Below are 17,564 nucleotides of genomic sequence, written 5' to 3' on the forward strand. Positions count from 1 at the left end.
CAGGTCCCAGAGCACAATAGTTAAGTAACATCAATCAAAATGGTCCAATAAATGGCAGATGCATTCATAATTCATAGTAAATGTATGGATATGTGCCCATAATTACAAAAAAGTCAGAAACATTCAAAGGAATACAAACTAAAGACGTGCTGGTTTGGCAAAATGATATAAATTAATTTCAATATAGTAAAATATGTCATATACATACACAGGTGTGATGAAGTGAATCACCAAAAGTGCAGGCAACAGAGTGCTCATAAATAAAACAATTACAAATAATCCATACATATGATACACTGTACATTTCCCAGTATGTATTCTCAAACTGATGACTGTCTGGGAAAGCCAATGACTCTACTTGAATCAGTCCCACAAGACAATTGTACAATTGTGTTGATGTTTACCCCATGTCCCGTGGGCGTATTGGGATGTCCTTGTTGGTATAGATAGCATTAACTTTTGTAGGCACCTTAATAGTATGTCATGATCCACTGTGTCATGCTGCTGATAGATCTACTAACATGTATGGGCATTTGCATGTTCTTTGCATACATGCCATGTATGGGCAGTTGCAAACTCTTGTTCTTTTGCCATCTTGTAGCCTCGCACCGACAGTGTGCCCTAGCGTATATTTCATCGATAAACGCAGAAAGAGGCCTTAATAGAGCAGATTGGACACCTCCTTGGCAGCAGTGCTATTACTGACACGCTGACTTTGAAGGATCCTACTGCGTTTCTGTTCTTTGAAATTGGAAGAAAAGGCTAACTCTGCATTCATCTTTCACAGTCAGTTAATATTCGTGATAAAAATATATATCCTTGGGCAAAATGCCAACCAACACACCTGCGCCTTATCAGTATTCTTCCCATGTTCTGCCTAACCTCTATATCTGACGTGTCCACAGGGCAATGAGCAGGCACAGCTGTGCACAGAACATGAGTCCCTTGAAGCTGCAATTACCTGGGCAATTTGGGTGAGCCTGCCAGGCTTTAACTGCCCTCAAAATCCGAGTTTCAGGCATCTGACATGAGAGACTCTAGCAGTCCTGTCGGCTTGTCAGACTCCACCCTTTCTCAAAATATCCAAGACTTCCTATAAGTCAGTGTGCCTCTGCTTGCATAGAGTAACCTTAACTCTTTATGGAATAAATGCCATTAGAGTAGCTCAGTAGATTGGGTGCCTTCTGCAGAGATATATATGGGTAACCTAGATGTCAAAGGTTTAAACCCCACAAAATGTAGTCTTTCATCCTTCACAATCAACACTAGCAAAATAATAATGTCACCAACAAACTAAGCAATTGGAAACAATTCACTTTTATAATCGACCTCCCCTCCAATCTATAATTGTTTAGAGCCCGGCCTCATCTCCTCTGTTAAAACCACAGAAATAGTGATGAAGGAATGGAAATGGTGACTAGGTGACACAGATCACGCCTGTGACGCCAGAGTTTGCCTATGTATGAATGAGAAAGAAGATTCCAAGAGGCATTTCCATATTCATTGGCTGACTAACAAAGGCACATTCTTCAGTTCTGTGAAGAAAGTAAGCTTCCATAAGAAAGACAATGTTTAAAACCATGTCTCATCCTTGGAGAACTATTAGAAACTACGGATGTGGTAGAACAGTATGTCACCAATGAGAAAAGACACAAAGAAATATAATTTGAGAAAGCCCACAGGTACGTATTTGCATATTAACTGAGTGACCTTCTGTTTTGTGTGCCAGGGGAATACCAGCATAGAGCAGGCACAAACTTACTGACTGCTGCAGCTTCCATATGCCAGGGTGAAGCCCCTTGCACACTGTTACTGCCATGATATGCAGGACACTGCCTCAAACACCCAGACATGCTGTCCTGCTTCTCAGAGACACAGCAAAGCCAGCATGTGCCACGTAGAACCTCATATACACCATCCTCTTTAATGTCTATGCCTTGCCTTTGACACTGCTGATCCCATCGTTTAGGTTGATGGAGATGACGCTCAGCTCCTGGTCCAGCTAGGTATAGGTGCTTCACCGACCCAAGCCTGCTTCCACAAGTGCCTTGTGGATATTGCCAAACGGTGAGCTCTAGCTCTCTGATGCTCAAGAACTGAAAGAGGATAGAAATTTTCATCAAAGTTGACTCATTGCTGGTCATTATGGAGTTGTGAAGGAGTAAAAGCAGGTGTCATGTACTGGTGATATAAGGAGTTCTGGAGACTGGTGTGTCTTAAATGAGGTCAGGAGGACAGATTCTGGTTTACGGCCATCATGCATTTGCGACATTTTTCCAATTAAAGACCACCACATGCATGGTCTCTCTTTAGAAAAACTAAAGCGCTGACAAGTTCTCCATGGCATGGCAGACTGTGCCTTGCTGTATTTTTCCCCTGAAGTGGCTCCTGACTCTTCCGCCTTGCAGCATAAACTGCTTCTTAGATAAAATATCAGCAACACAAGACGAAATGCTTGATCTGGTGAGCCTCCTGTATTCTATTTGAGGCCCTTTGTCTTTCATACCCACGTACATCCATCATTTGTCTTTTGCGACCCTTTAAGTTCAGACTGTTATTTTATAGCAGCATTTATATATAGTGCTTTCTATCCCTGAAGAGGAGCTGAAGCACTTTGCTGTTGTGAAGCACACTACTTTCTAGGATGCTTATGCCATCAGAAACTTAACCATGCATGTTGAGTTACAAGTTGTTTTGCTGTTCATCATGCAAGGTTTCTAAACAGTCTGCTAAGCAAATTGTCATATATACATTTTTTAACCTTACAATGTCAAAGACTTAGACATGCATACAAATTACAATCTGTTATGATGCTATTGGACACTTGTCACTTGGGAAGTAACTCGTCTATCAGCCAATTTATTGTGCATTCCATTATATAAAGTTGTAGATAAGGTCATGGAATTGGTCATGCAATAGATCGTATCATGGTCATAGAGGGAGTTGAGACTTCAGTCCAGCCAGTGATCATCGAGGCAGTTGTGTAACGATCCGGCTTGCATGCAAAGTACGTGATAACAATTAAGGCTCCCAAGTTTGTGTTCCTACTGATTTTAACAGATACATACAGAGTGAAACAATGTGTTTCCTATATATTTCTATAAACAGAAAATACAGTAAGTAGGTCTTCTTTTCCCGAACTCACCATGGTGTCCCTCACAACATCCAGATCAATAGCTGGGGAGACTGACAGAATAGGGAGTTGCAAAAGTGATGAAATATCCTTTGCAACTTTATAAGTGCACTTGTTTGTACTATAATGCTAATATTTTCACATCAGTGCATTTTTTAATTATACTTAGTTGCTTCTAGTGCTAAAACTCAACAGGTATCAAGCCTGAGTACACATTTATCAGTTTGATATATGTAGAAATGTACTAGGTACAACGTTGTCTGTTCGTGCTACACAAAATAAAAATGGATAAGTACAAATAATATGGGCAAAAAATCAATATGGATAAATACAGACATAAATGTTCAAACAATATATAGCATAACGCAGGAGCCTTAATAATTCATAAGATACCTGTTGTACTGGTTAATGGAACATGTTATTGCAGTTGAATACAAATACACCTCATCAAACTAAGATAATCACGTAAACTACCACTTATCCCCAGTGAAGACTCTTATGAAGAAGCGCTGCCTTTTATGGCCACGTACATCTACATTTTACAAAAAACATAGTACAAATATGTCTAGCTACAAACATCATGTGTCCAAGTAAAGGCTCATAGGTCGGGGTACAGCCTTTATATTCCTGCCATTGCCAGCATATAGCAGATGAAGCCTTATGTGTCCTGGTGCCTCCGTTTTATGTCAGATAAGCCTATTTCTTTATTTGGGAGTTTTCTATAGCACCAAGCATCACCTTGGACGCAGGTGGTTCCATCTCATGCCAGGTGCAGCTGAACATGCTCAGGTACAACATTATATGCACGCACGAGCATCTTATTGCCAGCTACCACCTTCCTATATGTAGCTCCAGCCCAGGTTGTTATCTTAGAAAGTGAGATTCAGGAGACTTGAGGCAGATAGCCTGACAACCATAGTGCGTACCCAATTAAAAAGAGCACAGAGTTAAGTTGGATGACTTTTCAAAGAGGTAAAAGGGTCGATGTTAGGAGTGCATGGGAGACTGCGAAACATTCTGAAGAGTAAACAACATTCTTGAAGCCCTTTAAATCCGTCTAAGCATTGAAGTAGAAAGAGAAACATAGCACTAAAAATAGTGGTGAATCAAGCAAATGTAACTGAATCTGCATCACTTGCAGGAAGCAGGCCCTAAGTACAATTGGTATCTCAGAACGTATAATGTCTGCTGCGAAGGTCAAAGTGGGTAGTATCAGAGGGGCACGAAGTGCTCATACTTTTTTAGTTTATGAAAAGGCATTCCCGTACTTTTTCTGAAAAGACAACTGTCCCGGGACGGTTAATTTGAAGAGTTTAAATACTTCAGCTGAAGTGTCATTCAGGGAGTCTCCTGTGCTGTGAAACTTAAGTTGGGCAGACAGCTAAACATGAAACACGCCTTCTTGCCAAGGTGCCACCTTGCCGGAAAGAAATGCAAATGTGAGCAACTGGTTAACCTTCAAATATAAAGGGTGCTTGGGAGCCACACTGGCTTTAATTGATGGACTCACTTTAAGCTTTGTGATTACAAAAACGTGTTATTTTTCAGTGGTAGTGCAACAAAGTTACCACAGCCTTACGTCCATTATGTACAATCTGGGTATTACTAAAATCTATATTTTTGAAGCACCATATTATCTTAAACCTTGTTGTGCATTTTGCAGCAGCAGTCTAACTTATACTGTGTGTGATACTGCAATTTTAAAATAATTACTTACATATTCACAGTGCTTTCTGCCACAGGCTGAGACCTTGTAGCACTAAAAATACTCAAGTTTCTATTCTGTACTGCACCAGCTGAGATTTCATTTTGTGACTCTCTGGTTACACCCAGACTTCTGAAGTGCATTAAATGACAGAAGGTTCATAATGTACCACAGAGCATTTCCCACTCACAACTTTTTAAATGTATTTTGTTATTTTATTTGTAGCTACCAGAAGGTGAAAGACCAAAAAATTTACAAAATATTTTGTATTTTTTTAGCCACTCCTTTGACCCCGACCCAACGCTCACTTAGCCCAGCCCCTATTGCATTTCACAGTTCCCATACCTTTATTAATGCACTTCGACTGCTGGTCTGCTGAAGTGAAGTGTGTGCACCCTGCAGATGACACATTACAATGGCACTGAGTTGCTTGGTAGGTTAATGCTCCATCTGCACTTGTGTGTGTTTGTGCATTTAAGTCTGGGTTAGAGAGACAGAGAGTGTGTGTGTTTGTGTGTATGTTTATCTCCTCAAGTTTATTTTGTATTGTATGGTACGTACTTCAGAAAAGCAAAGCCAAGCAGCAGTAATGTGCTCCAAAGAGAACATTTAAACAGGAACATCGAAAAACTGAGACCGTGTGCAACAGGGTTGTGTGCTTTTGGTCTCGATAAAGTCACAGTACAAATCCATAACGTGATGAAGAGGCGATAGATTTCAATGTGGCATTACATCACCATGGATCAATGGAGCCGTGACGACACAATGCCACAATACAGTAACAGCTTTCTGCTGGTTTATGGGTTTTGGGGGCAAGGCTGGTGCTACTTGAAGGCACATATATGAACCCAACCTGCCCTACGGCGCCACCACAAATGGCCACAACAGGGTCTCACTATGCAGACGTGCTCTAAAACAGTGCTAGGGAAAAGGATTTCTCAAATGGCAAATTATAATTTGGATTAGGACTCCGAGCATCCTTGCACCATAGCCGACGAGGAAGAAATAAGGGCAGAAAACTCTTTTTAACACCACACGTCACCGTGAAGTGAGACAGTAGGCATTAACAGGAAGAAGAAACAGCGGAGTTGCAAAACAGTGGAACTATTAAGACTGTGAATTCTACCTCCCAGTTCTATGGACAACTTATATTATTAAAATTTTCCAATTTACGTCACCGCTGCTGGTTTCCTCGTGTGACCAAGAATCTTTTGATTTGGGAAAATGGGAAATACTCCATATGCATTGTAAAAAATTTTTTTTAAAAACTCTAAATTGCTCTGACGAGTAAATTAGTCAGGGCCCTCCCTGCATGACCTCTACAACTGGGATTTGTTAGCAGGTGGACACTATGTTACCAGGCAGGTCGCTCCCCTCACCGCCACGCAGCCCCTGTGAGACCGCTGCTTTATTCCTGTTTCCTTTTGCTGCCTTGTACTGCTCCCCTCACCTTTTTCTGCCCAGTTTGTGGTCCTAAATCTCTGTTTCCCTGCGCACCGCATCTCCCCCTCGCCGCCCATTTCCCGCCGCCGCGTCCCGTAGCTCTGCCCCCCTCGCACCCCATTGGCCGTCCCGCTCCCACCTCCCAGCTGCTCCTCCCTCCCTCTCCCACTCATATGGAGGCCGCGCAGCGGTAGAGAGAGCGACCTCTGACCCTGTTTACCAGGCAGGTCTCTCCCCTCACCGCCACGCAGCCCCTGTGAGACCGCTGACCGCTGCTTTATTCCAGTTTCCTTTTGCTGCCTTGTACTGCTCCCCTCACCTTTTTCTGCCCAGTTTGTGGTCCTAAATCTCTGTTTCCCTGCGCACCGCGTCTCCCCCTCGCCGCCCGTTTCCTGCCGCTGCGTCCCGTAGCTCCGCCCCCCTCGCACCCCATTGGCCGCCCCGCTCCCACCTCCCAGCTGCTCCTCCCTCCCTCTCCCACTCATATGGAGGCCGCGCAGCGGTAGAGAGAGCGACCTCTGACCCTGTTTACCAGGCAGGTCGCTCCCCTCACCGCCACGCAGCCCCTGTGAGACCGCTGACCGCTGCTTTATTCCTGTTTCCTTTTGCTGCCTTGTACTGCTCCCCTCACCTTTTTCTGCCCAGTTTGTGGTCCTAAATCTCTGTTTCCCTGCGCACCGCGTCTCCCCCTCGCCGCCCGTTTCCCGCCGCCGCGTCCCGTAGCTCCGCCCCCCTCGCACCCCATTGGCCGCCCCGCTCCCACCTCCCAGCTGCTCCTCCCTCCCTCTCCCACTCATATGGAGGCCGCGCAGCGGTAGAGAGAGCGACCTCGGACCCTGTTTACCAGGCAGGTCGCTCCCCTCACCGCCACGCAGCCCCTGTGAGACCGCTGACCGCTGCTTTATTCCTGTTTCCTTATGCTGCCTTGTACTGCTCCCCTCACCTTTTTCTGCCCAGTTTGTGGTCCTAAATCTCTGTTTCCCTGCGCACCGCGTCTCCCCCTCGCCGCCCGTTTCCCGCCGCCGCGTCCCGTAGCTCCGCCCCCTCGCACCCCATTGGCCGCCCCGCTCCCACCTCCCAGCTGCTCCTCCCTCCCTCTCCCACTCATATGGAGGCCGCGCAGCGGTAGAGAGAGCGACCTCTGACCCTGTTTACCAGGCAGGTCGCTCCCCTCACCGCCACGCAGCCCCTGTGAGACCGCTGACCGCTGCTTTATTCCTGTTTCCTTTTGCTGCCTTGTACTGCTCCCCTCATCTTTTTCTGCCCAGTTTGTGGTCCTAAATCTCTGTTTCCCTGCGCACCGCGTCTCCCCCTCGCCGCCCGTTTCCCGCCACCGCGTCCCGTAGCTCCGCCCCCTCGCACCCCATTGGCCGCCCCCGCTCCCACCTCCCAGCTGCTCCTCCCTCCCTCTCCCACTCATATGGAGGCCACGCAGCGGTAGAGAGAGCGACCTCTGACCCTGTTTACCAGGCAGGTCGCTCCCCTCACCGCCACGCAGCCCCTGTGAGACCGCTGACCGCTGCTTTATTCCTGTTTCCTTTTGCTGCCTTGTACTGCTCCCCTCACCTTTTTCTGCCCAGTTTGTGGTCCTAAATCTCTGTTTCCCTGCGCACCGCGTCTCCCCCTCGCTGCCCGTTTCCCGCCGCCGCATCCCGTAGCTCCGCCCCCCTCGCACCCCATTGGCCACCCCGCTCCCACCTCCCAGCTGCTCCTCCCTCCCCCACTCATATGGAGGCCGCGCAGCGGTAGAGAGAGCGACCTCTGACCCTGTTTACCAGGCAGGTCGCTCCCCTCACCGCCACGCAGCCCCTGTGAGACCGCTGACCGCTGCTTTATTCCAGTTTCCTTTTGCTGCCTTGTACTGCTCCCCTCACCTTTTTCTGCCCAGTTTGTGGTCCTAAATCTCTGTTTCCCTGCGCACTGCGTCTCCCCCTCGCCGCCTGTTTCCCGCCGCCGCGTCCCGTAGCTCCGCCCCCCTCGCACCCCATTGGCCGCCCCGCTCCCACCTCCCAGCTGCTCCTCCCTCCCTCTCCCACTCATATGGAGGCCGCACAGCGGTAGAGAGAGCGACCTCTGACCCTGTTTACCAGGCAGGTCGCTCCCCTCACCGCCACGCAGCCCCTGTGAGACCGCTGACCGCTGCTTTATTCCTGTTTCCTTTTGCTGCCTTGTACTGCTCCCCTCACCTTTTTCTGCCCAGTTTGTGGTCCTAAATCTCTGTTTCCCTGCGCACCGCTTCTCCCCCTCGCCGCCCGTTTCCCGCTGCCGCGTCCCGTAGCTCCGCCCCCCTCGCACCCCATTGGCCGCCCCGCTCCCACCTCCCAGCTGCTCCTCCCTCCCTCTCCCACTCATATGGAGGCCGCGCAGCGGTAGAGAGAGCGACCTCTGACCCTGTTTACCAGGCAGGTCGCTCCCCTCACCGCCACGCAGCCCCTGTGAGACCGCTGACCGCTGCTTTATTCCTGTTTCCTTTTGCTGCCTTGTACTGCTCCCCTCACCTTTTTCTGCCCAGTTTGTGGTCCTAAATCTCTGTTTCCCTGCGCACCGCGTCTCCCCCTCGCCGCCCGTTTCCCGCCGCCGCGTCCCGTAGATCCGCCCCCTCGCACCCCATTGGCCGTCCCGCTCCCACCTCCCAGCTGCTCCTCCCTCCCTCTCCCACTCATATGGAGGCCGCGCAGCGGTAGAGAGAGCGACCTCTGACCCTGTTTACCAGGCAGGTCGCTCCCCTCACCGCCACGCAGCCCCTGTGAGACCGCTGACCGCTGCTTTATTCCTGTTTCCTTTTGCTGCCTTGTACTGCTCCCCTCACCTTTTTCTGCCCAGTTTGTGGTCCTAAATCTCTGTTTCCCTGCGCACCGCGTCTCCCCCTTGCTGCCTGTTTCCCGCCGCCGCGTCCCGTAGCTCCGCCCCCCTCGCACCCCATTGGCCGCCCCGCTCCCACCTCACAGCTGCTCCTCCCTCCCTCTCCCACTCATATGGAGGCCACGCAGCGGTAGAGAGAGCGACCTCTGACCCTGTTTACCAGGCAGGTCGCTCCACTCACCGCCACGCAGCCCCTGTGAGACCGCTGACCGCTGCTTTATTCCTGTTTCCTTTTGCTGCCTTGTACTGCTCCCCTCACCTTTTTCTGCCCAGTTTGTGGTCCTAAATCTCTGTTTCCCTGCGCAACGCGTCTCCCCCTCGCTGCCCGTTTCCCGCCGCCGCGTCCCGTAGCTCCGCCCCCCTCGCACCCCATTGGCCGCCCCGCTCCCACCTCCCAGCTGCTCCTCCCTCCCTCTCCCACTCATATGGAGGCCGCGCAGCGGTAGAGAGAGCGACCTCTGACCCTGTTTACCAGGCAGGTCGCTCCCCTCACCGCCACGCAGCCCCTGTGAGACCGCTGACCGCTGCTTTATTCCTGTTTCCTTTTGCTGCCTTGTACTGCTCCCCTCACCTTTTTCTGCCCAGTTTGTGGTCCTAAATCTCTGTTTCCCTGCGCACCGCGTCTCCCCCTCGCTGCCTGTTTCCCGCCGCCGCGTCCCGTAGCTCTGCCCCCCTCGCACCCCATTGGCCGCCCCGCTCCCACCTCACAGCTGCTCCTCCCTCCCTCTCCCACTCATATGGAGGCCACGCAGCGGTAGAGAGAGCGACCTCTGACCCTGTTTACCAGGCAGGTCGCTCCCCTCACCGCCACGCAGCCCCTGTGAGACCGCTGACCGCTGCTTTATTCCTGTTTCCTTTTGCTGCCTTGTACTGCTCCCCTCACCTTTTTCTGCCCAGTTTGTGGTCCTAAATCTCTGTTTCCCTGCGCACCGCGTCTCCCCCTCGCCACCCGTTTCCCGCCACCGCGTTCCGTAGCTCCGCCCCCTCGCACCCCATTGGCCGCCCCGCTCCCACCTCCCAGCTGCTCCTCCCTCCCTCTCCCACTCATATGGAGGCCGTGCAGCGGTAGAGAGAGCGACCTCTGACCCTGTTTACCAGGCAGGTCGCTCCCCTCACCGCCACGCAGCCCCTGTGAGACCGCTGACCGCTGCTTTATTCCTGTTTCCTTTTGCTGCCTTGTACTGCTCCCCTCACCTTTTTCTGCCCAGTTTGTGGTCCTAAATCTCTGTTTCCCTGCGCACCGCGTCTCCCCCTCGCCGCCCGTTTCCCGCCGCCGCGTCCCGTAGCTCCGCCCCCCTCGCACCCCATTGGCCGCCCCGCTCCCACCTCCCAGCTGCTCCTCCCTCCCTCTCCCACTCATATGGTGGCCGCGCAGCGGTAGAGAGAGCGACCTCTGACCCTGTTTACCAGGCAGGTCGCTCCCCTCACCGCCACGAAGCCCCTGTGAGACCGCTGACCGCTGCTTTATTCCTGTTTCCTTTTGCTGCCTTGTACTGCTCCCCTCACCTTTTTCTGCCCAGTTTGTGGTCCTAAATCTCTGTTTCCCTGCGCACCGCGTCTCCCCCTCGCCGCCCGTTTCCCGCCGCCGCATCCCATAGCTCCGCCCCCCTCGCACCCCATTGCCGCCCCGCTCCCACCTCCCAGCTGCTCCTCCCTCCCTCTCCCACTCATATGGAGGCCGCGCAGCGGTAGAGAGAGCGACCTCTGACCCTGTTTACCAGGCAGGTCGCTCCCCTCACCGCCACGCAGCCCCTGTGAGACCGCTGACCGCTGCTTTATTCCTGTTTCCTTTTGCTGCCTTGTACTGCTCCCCTCACCTTTTTCTGCCCAGTTTGTGGTCCTAAATCTCTGTTTCCCTGCGCACCGCGTCTCCCCCTCACCGCCCGTTTCCCGCCGCCGCGTCCCGTAGCTCCGCCCCCCTCGCACCCCATTGGCCGCCCCGCTCCCACCTCCCAGCTGCTCCTCCCTCCCTCTCCCACTCATATGGAGGCCGCGCAGCGGTAGAGAGAGCGACCTCTGACCCTGTTTACCAGGCAGGTCGCTCCCCTCACCGCCACGCAGCCCCTGTGAGACCGCTGACCGCTGCTTTATTCCTGTTTCCTTTTGCTGCCTTGTACTGCTCCCCTCACCTTTTTCTGCCCAGTTTGTGGTCCTAAATCTCTGTTTCCCTGCGCACCGCGTCTCCCCCTCGCTGCCCGTTTCCCGCCGCCGCGTCCCGTAGCTCCGCCCCCCTCGCACCCCATTGGCCGCCCCGCTCCCACCTCCCAGCTGCTCCTCCCTCCCTCTCCCACTCATATGGAGGCCGCGCAGCGGTAGAGAGAGCGACCTCTGACCCTGTTTACCAGGCAGGTCGCTCCCCTCACCGCCACGCAGCCCCTGTGAGACCGCTGACCGCTGCTTTATTCCAGTTTCCTTTTGCTGCCTTGTACTGCTCCCCTCACCTTTTTCTGCCCAGTTTGTGGTCCTAAATCTCTGTTTCCCTGCGCACCGCGTCTCCCCCTCACCGCCCGTTTCCCGCCGCCGCGTCCCGTAGATCCGCCCCCTCGCACCCCATTGGCCGTCCCGCTCCCACCTCCCAGCTGCTCCTCCCTCCCTCTCCCACTCATATGGAGGCCGCGCAGCGGTAGAGAGAGCGACCTCTGACCCTGTTTACCAGGCAGGTCGCTCCCCTCACCGCCACGCAGCCCCTGTGAGACCGCTGACCGCTGCTTTATTCCTGTTTCCTTTTGCTGCCTTGTACTGCTCCCCTCACCTTTTTCTGCCCAGTTTGTGGTCCTAAATCTCTGTTTCCCTGCGCACCGCGTCTCCCCCTCGCTGCCTGTTTCCCGCCGCCGCGTCCCGTAGCTCCGCCCCCCTCGCACCCCATTGGCCGCCCCGCTCCCACCTCACAGCTGCTCCTCCCTCCCTCTCCCACTCATATGGAGGCCACGCAGCGGTAGAGAGAGCGACCTCTGACCCTGTTTACCAGGCAGGTCGCTCCCCTCACCGCCACGCAGCCCCTGTGAGACCGCTGACCGCTGCTTTATTCCTGTTTCCTTTTGCTGCCTTGTACTGCTCTCCTCACCTTTTTCTGCCCAGTTTGTGGTCCTAAATCTCTGTTTCCCTGCGCACCGCGTCTCCCCCTCGCTGCCTGTTTCCCGCCGCCGCGTCCCGTAGCTCCGCCCCCCTCGCACCCCATTGGCCGCCCCGCTCCCACCTCACAGCTGCTCCTCCCTCTCCCACTCATATGGAGGCCACGCAGCGGTAGAGAGAGCGACCTCTGACCCTGTTTACCAGGCAGGTCGCTCCCCTCACCGCCACGCAGCCCCTGTGAGACCGCTGACCGCTGCTTTATTCCTGTTTCCTTTTGCTGCCTTGTACTGCTCCCCTCACCTTTTTCTGCCCAGATTGTGGTCCTAAATCTCTGTTTCCCTGCGCACCGCGTCTCCCCCTCGCTGCCCGTTTCCCGCCGCCGCGTCCCGTAGCTCCGCCCCCCTCGCACCCCATTGGCCGCCCCGCTCCCACCTCCCAGCTGCTCCTCCCTCCCTCTCCCACTCATATGGAGGCCGCGCAGCGGTAGAGAGAGCGACCTCTGACCCTGTTTACCAGGCAGGTCGCTCCCCTCACCGCCACGCAGCCCCTGTGAGACCGCTGACCGCTGCTTTATTCCAGTTTCCTTTTGCTGCCTTGTACTGCTCCCCTCACCTTTTTCTGCCCAGTTTGTGGTCCTAAATCTCTGTTTCCCTGCGCACCGCGTCTCCCCCTCGCCGCCCGTTTCCCGCCGCCGCGTCCCGTAGCTCCGCCCCCCTCGCACCCCATTGGCCGCCCCGCTCCCACCTCCAAGCTGCTCCTCCCTCCCTCTCCCACTCATATGGAGGCCGCGCAGCGGTAGAGAGAGCGACCTCTGACCCTGTTTACCAGGCAGGTCGCTCCCCTCACCGCCACGCAGCCCCTGTGAGACCGCTGACCGCTGCTTTATTCCTGTTTCCTTTTGCTGCCTTGTACTGCTCCCCTCACCTTTTTCTGCCCAGTTTGTGGTCCTAAATCTCTGTTTCCCTGCGCACCGCGTCTCCCCCTCGCTGCCTGTTTCCCGCCGCCGCGTCCCGTAGCTCCGCCCCCCTCGCACCCCATTGGTCGCCCCGCTCCCACCTCACAGCTGCTCCTCCCTCCCTCTCCCACTCATATGGAGGCCACGCAGCGGTAGAGAGAGCGACCTCTGACCCTGTTTACCAGGCAGGTCGCTCCCCTCACCGCCACGCAGCCCCTGTGAGACCGCTGACCGCTGCTTTATTCCTGTTTCCTTTTGCTGCCTTGTACTGCTCCCCTCACCTTTTTCTGCCCAGTTTGTGGTCCTAAATCTCTGTTTCCCTGCGCACCGCGTCTCCCCCTCGCCGCCCGTTTCCCGCCGCCGCGTCCCGTAGCTCCGCCCCCCTCGCACCCCATTGGCCGCCCCGCTCCCACCTCCCAGCTGCTCCTCCCTCCCTCTCCCACTCATATGGAGGCCGCGCAGCGGTAGAGAGAGCGACCTCTGACCCTGTTTACCAGGCAGGTCGCTCCCCTCACCGCCACGCAGCCCCTGTGAGACCGCTGACCGCTGCTTTATTCCTGTTTCCTTTTGCTGCCTTGTACTGCTCCCCTCACCTTTTTCTGCCCAGTTTGTGGTCCTAAATCTCTGTTTCCCTGCGCACCGCGTCTCCCCCTCGCCGCCCGTTTCCCGCCGCCGCGTCCCGTAGCTCCGCCCCCCTCGCACCCCATTGGACGCCCCGCTCCCACCTCCCAGCTGCTCCTCCCTCCCTCTCCCACTCATATGGTGGCCGCGCAGCGGTAGAGAGAGCGACCTCTGACCCTGTTTACCAGGCAGGTCGCTCCCCTCACCGCCACGAAGCCCCTGTGAGACCGCTGACCGCTGCTTTATTCCTGTTTCCTTTTGCTGCCTTGTACTGCTCCCCTCACCTTTTTCTGCCCAGTTTGTGGTCCTAAATCTCTGTTTCCCTGCACACCGCGTCTCCCCCTCGCTGCCCGTTTCCCGCCGCCGCGTCCCGTAGCTCCGCCCCCCTCGCACCCCATTGGCCGCCCCGCTCCCACCTCCCAGCTGCTCCTCCCTCCCTCTCCCACTCATATGGAGGCCGCGCAGCGGTAGAGAGAGCAACCTCTGACCCTGTTTACCAGGCAGGTCGCTCCCCTCACCGCCACGCAGCCCCTGTGAGACCGCTGACCGCTGCTTTATTCCAGTTTCCTTTTGCTGCCTTGTACTGCTCCCCTCACCTTTTTCTGCCCAGTTTGTGGTCCTAAATCTCTGTTTCCCTGCGCACCGCGTCTCCCCCTCGCCGCCCGTTTCCCGCCGCCGCGTCCCGTAGCTCCGCCCCCATCGCACCCCATTGCCGCCCCGCTCCCACCTCCCAGCTGCTCCTCCCTCCCTCTCCCACTCATATGGAGGCCGCACAGCGGTAGAGAGAGCGACCTCTGACCCTGTTTACCAGGCAGGTCGCTCCCCTCACCGCCACGCAGCCCCTGTGAGACCGCTGACCGCTGCTTTATTCCTGTTTCCTTTTGCTGCCTTGTACTGCTCCCCTCACCTTTTTCTGCCCAGTTTGTGGTCCTAAATCTCTGTTTCCCTGCGCACCGTGTCTCCCCCTCGCCGCCCGTTTCCCGCCGCCGCGTCCCGTAGCTCCGCCCCCTCGCACCCCATTGCCCGCCCCGCTCCCACCTCCCAGCTGCTCCTCCCTCCCTCTCCCACTCATATGGAGGCCGCGCAGCGGTAGAGAGAGCGACCTCTGACCCTGTTTACCAGGCAGGTCGCTCCCCTCACCGCCACGCAGCCCCTGTGAGACCGCTGACCGCTGCTTTATTCCTGTTTCCTTTTGCTGCCTTGTACTGCTCCCCTCACCTTTTTCTGCCCAGTTTGTGGTCCTAAATCTCTGTTTCCCTGCGCACTGCGTCTCCCCCTCACCGCCCGTTTCCCGCCGCCGCGTCCCGTAGCTCCGCCCCCCTCGCACCCCATTGGCCGCCCCGCTCCCACCTCCCAGCTGCTCCTCCCTCCCTCTCCCACTCATATGGAGGCCGCGCAGCGGTAGAGAGAGCGACCTCTGACCCTGTTTACCAGGCAGATCGCTCCCCTCACCGCCACGCAGCCCCTGTGAGACCGCTGACCGCTGCTTTATTCCTGTTTCCTTTTGCTGCCTTGTACTGCTCCCCTCACCTTTTTCTGCCCAGTTTGTGGTCCTAAATCTCTGTTTCCCTGCGCACCGCGTCTCCCCCTCGCCGCCCGTTTCCCGCCGCCGCGTCCCGTAGCTCCGCCCCCCTCGCACCCCATTGGCCGCCCCGCTCCCACCTCCCAGCTGCTCCTCCCTCCCTCTCCCACTCATATGGAGGCCGCGCAGCGGTAGAGAGAGCGACCTCTGACCCTGTTTACAAGGCAGGTCGCTCCCCTCACCGCCACGCAGCCCCTGTGAGACCGCTGACCGCTGCTTTATTCCTGTTTCCTTTTGCTGCCTTGTACTGCTCCCCTCACCTTTTTCTGCCCAGTTTGTGGTCCTAAATCTCTGTTTCCCTGCGCACCGCGTCTCCCCCTCGCTGCCCGTTTCCCGCCGCCGCGTCCCGTAGCTCCGCCCCCCTCGCACCCCATTGGCCGTCCCGCTCCCACCTCCCAGCTGCTCCTCCCTCCCTCTCCCACTCATATGGAGGCCGCGCAGCGGTAGAGAGAGCGACCTCTGAGCCTGTTTACCAGGCAGGTCGCTCCCCTCACCGCCACGCAGCCCCTGTGAGACCGCTGACCGCTGCTTTATTCCAGTTTCCTTTTGCTGCCTTGTACTGCTCCCCTCACCTTTTTCTGCCCAGTTTGTGGTCCTAAATCTCTGTTTCCCTGCGCACCGCGTCTCCCCCTCACCGCCCGTTTCCCGCCGCCGCGTCCCGTAGATCCGCCCCCTCGCACCCCATTGGCCGTCCCGCTCCCACCTCCCAGCTGCTCCTCCCTCCCTCTCCCACTCATATGGAGGCCGCGCAGCGGTAGAGAGAGCGACCTCTGACCCTGTTTACCAGGCAGGTCGCTCCCCTCACCGCCACGCAGCCCCTGTGAGACCGCTGACCGCTGCTTTATTCCTGTTTCCTTTTGCTGCCTTGTACTGCTCCCCTCACCTTTTTCTGCCCAGTTTGTGGTCCTAAATCTCTGTTTCCCTGCGCACCGCGTCTCCCCCTCGCTGCCTGTTTCCCGCCGCCGCGTCCCGTAGCTCCGCCCCCCTCGCACCCCATTGGCCGCCCCGCTCCCACCTCACAGCTGCTCCTCCCTCCCTCTCCCACTCATATGGAGGCCACGCAGCAGTAGAGAGAGCGACCTCTGACCCTGTTTACCAGGCAGGTCGCTCCCCTCACCGCCACGCAGCCCCTGTGAGACCGCTGACCGCTGCTTTATTCCTGTTTCCTTTTGCTGCCTTGTACTGCTCCCCTCACCTTTTTCTGCCCAGTTTGTGGTCCTAAATCTCTGTTTCCCTGCGCACCGCGTCTCCCCCTCGCCGCCCGTTTCCCGCCGCCGCGTCCCGTAGCTCCGCCCCCCTCGCACCCCATTGGCCGCCCCGCTCCCACCTCCCAGCTGCTCCTCCCTCCCTCTCCCACTCATATGGAGGCCGCGCAGCGGTAGAGAGAGCGACCTCTGACCCTGTTTACCAGGCAGGTCGCTCCCCTCACCGCCACGCAGCCCCTGTGAGACCGCTGACCGCTGCTTTATTCCTGTTTCCTTTTGCTGCCTTGTACTGCTCCCCTCACCTTTTTCTGCCCAGTTTGTGGTCCTAAATCTCTGTTTCCCTGCGCACCGCGTCTCCCCCTCGCTGCCCGTTTCCCCCCGCCGCGTCCCGTAGCTCCGCCCCCCTCGCACCCCATTGGCCGCCCCGCTCCCACCTCCCAGCTGCTCCTCCCTCCCTCTCCCACTCATATGGAGGCCGCGCAGCGGTAGAGAGAGCGACCTCTGACCCTGTTTACCAGGCAGGTCGCTCCCCTCACCGCCACGCAGCCCCTGTGAGACCGCTGACCGCTGCTTTATTCCAGTTTCCTTTTGCTGCCTTGTACTGCTCCCCTCACCTTTTTCTGCCCAGTTTGTGGTCCTAAATCTCTGTTTCCCTGCGCACCGCGTCTCCCCCTCGCCGCCCGTTTCCCGCCGCCGCATCCCGTAGCTCCGCCCCCCTCGCACCCCATTGGCCGCCCCGCTCCCACCTCCCAGCTGCTCCTCCCTCCCTCTCCCACTCATATGGAGGCCGCACAGCGGTAGAGAGAGCGACCTCTGACCCTGTTTACCAGGCAGGTCGCTCCACTCACCGCCACGCAGCCCCTGTGAGACCGCTGACCGCTGCTTTATTCCTGTTTCCTTTTGCTGCCTTGTACTGCTCCCCTCACCTTTTTCTGCCCAGTTTGTGGTCCTAAATCTCTGTTTCCCTGCGCACCGCGTCTCCCCCT

This window comes from Pleurodeles waltl, chromosome 7 (assembly GCF_031143425.1).
Source record: "Pleurodeles waltl isolate 20211129_DDA chromosome 7, aPleWal1.hap1.20221129, whole genome shotgun sequence".
NCBI classification, from domain to species: Eukaryota; Metazoa; Chordata; class Amphibia; order Caudata; family Salamandridae; genus Pleurodeles; species Pleurodeles waltl.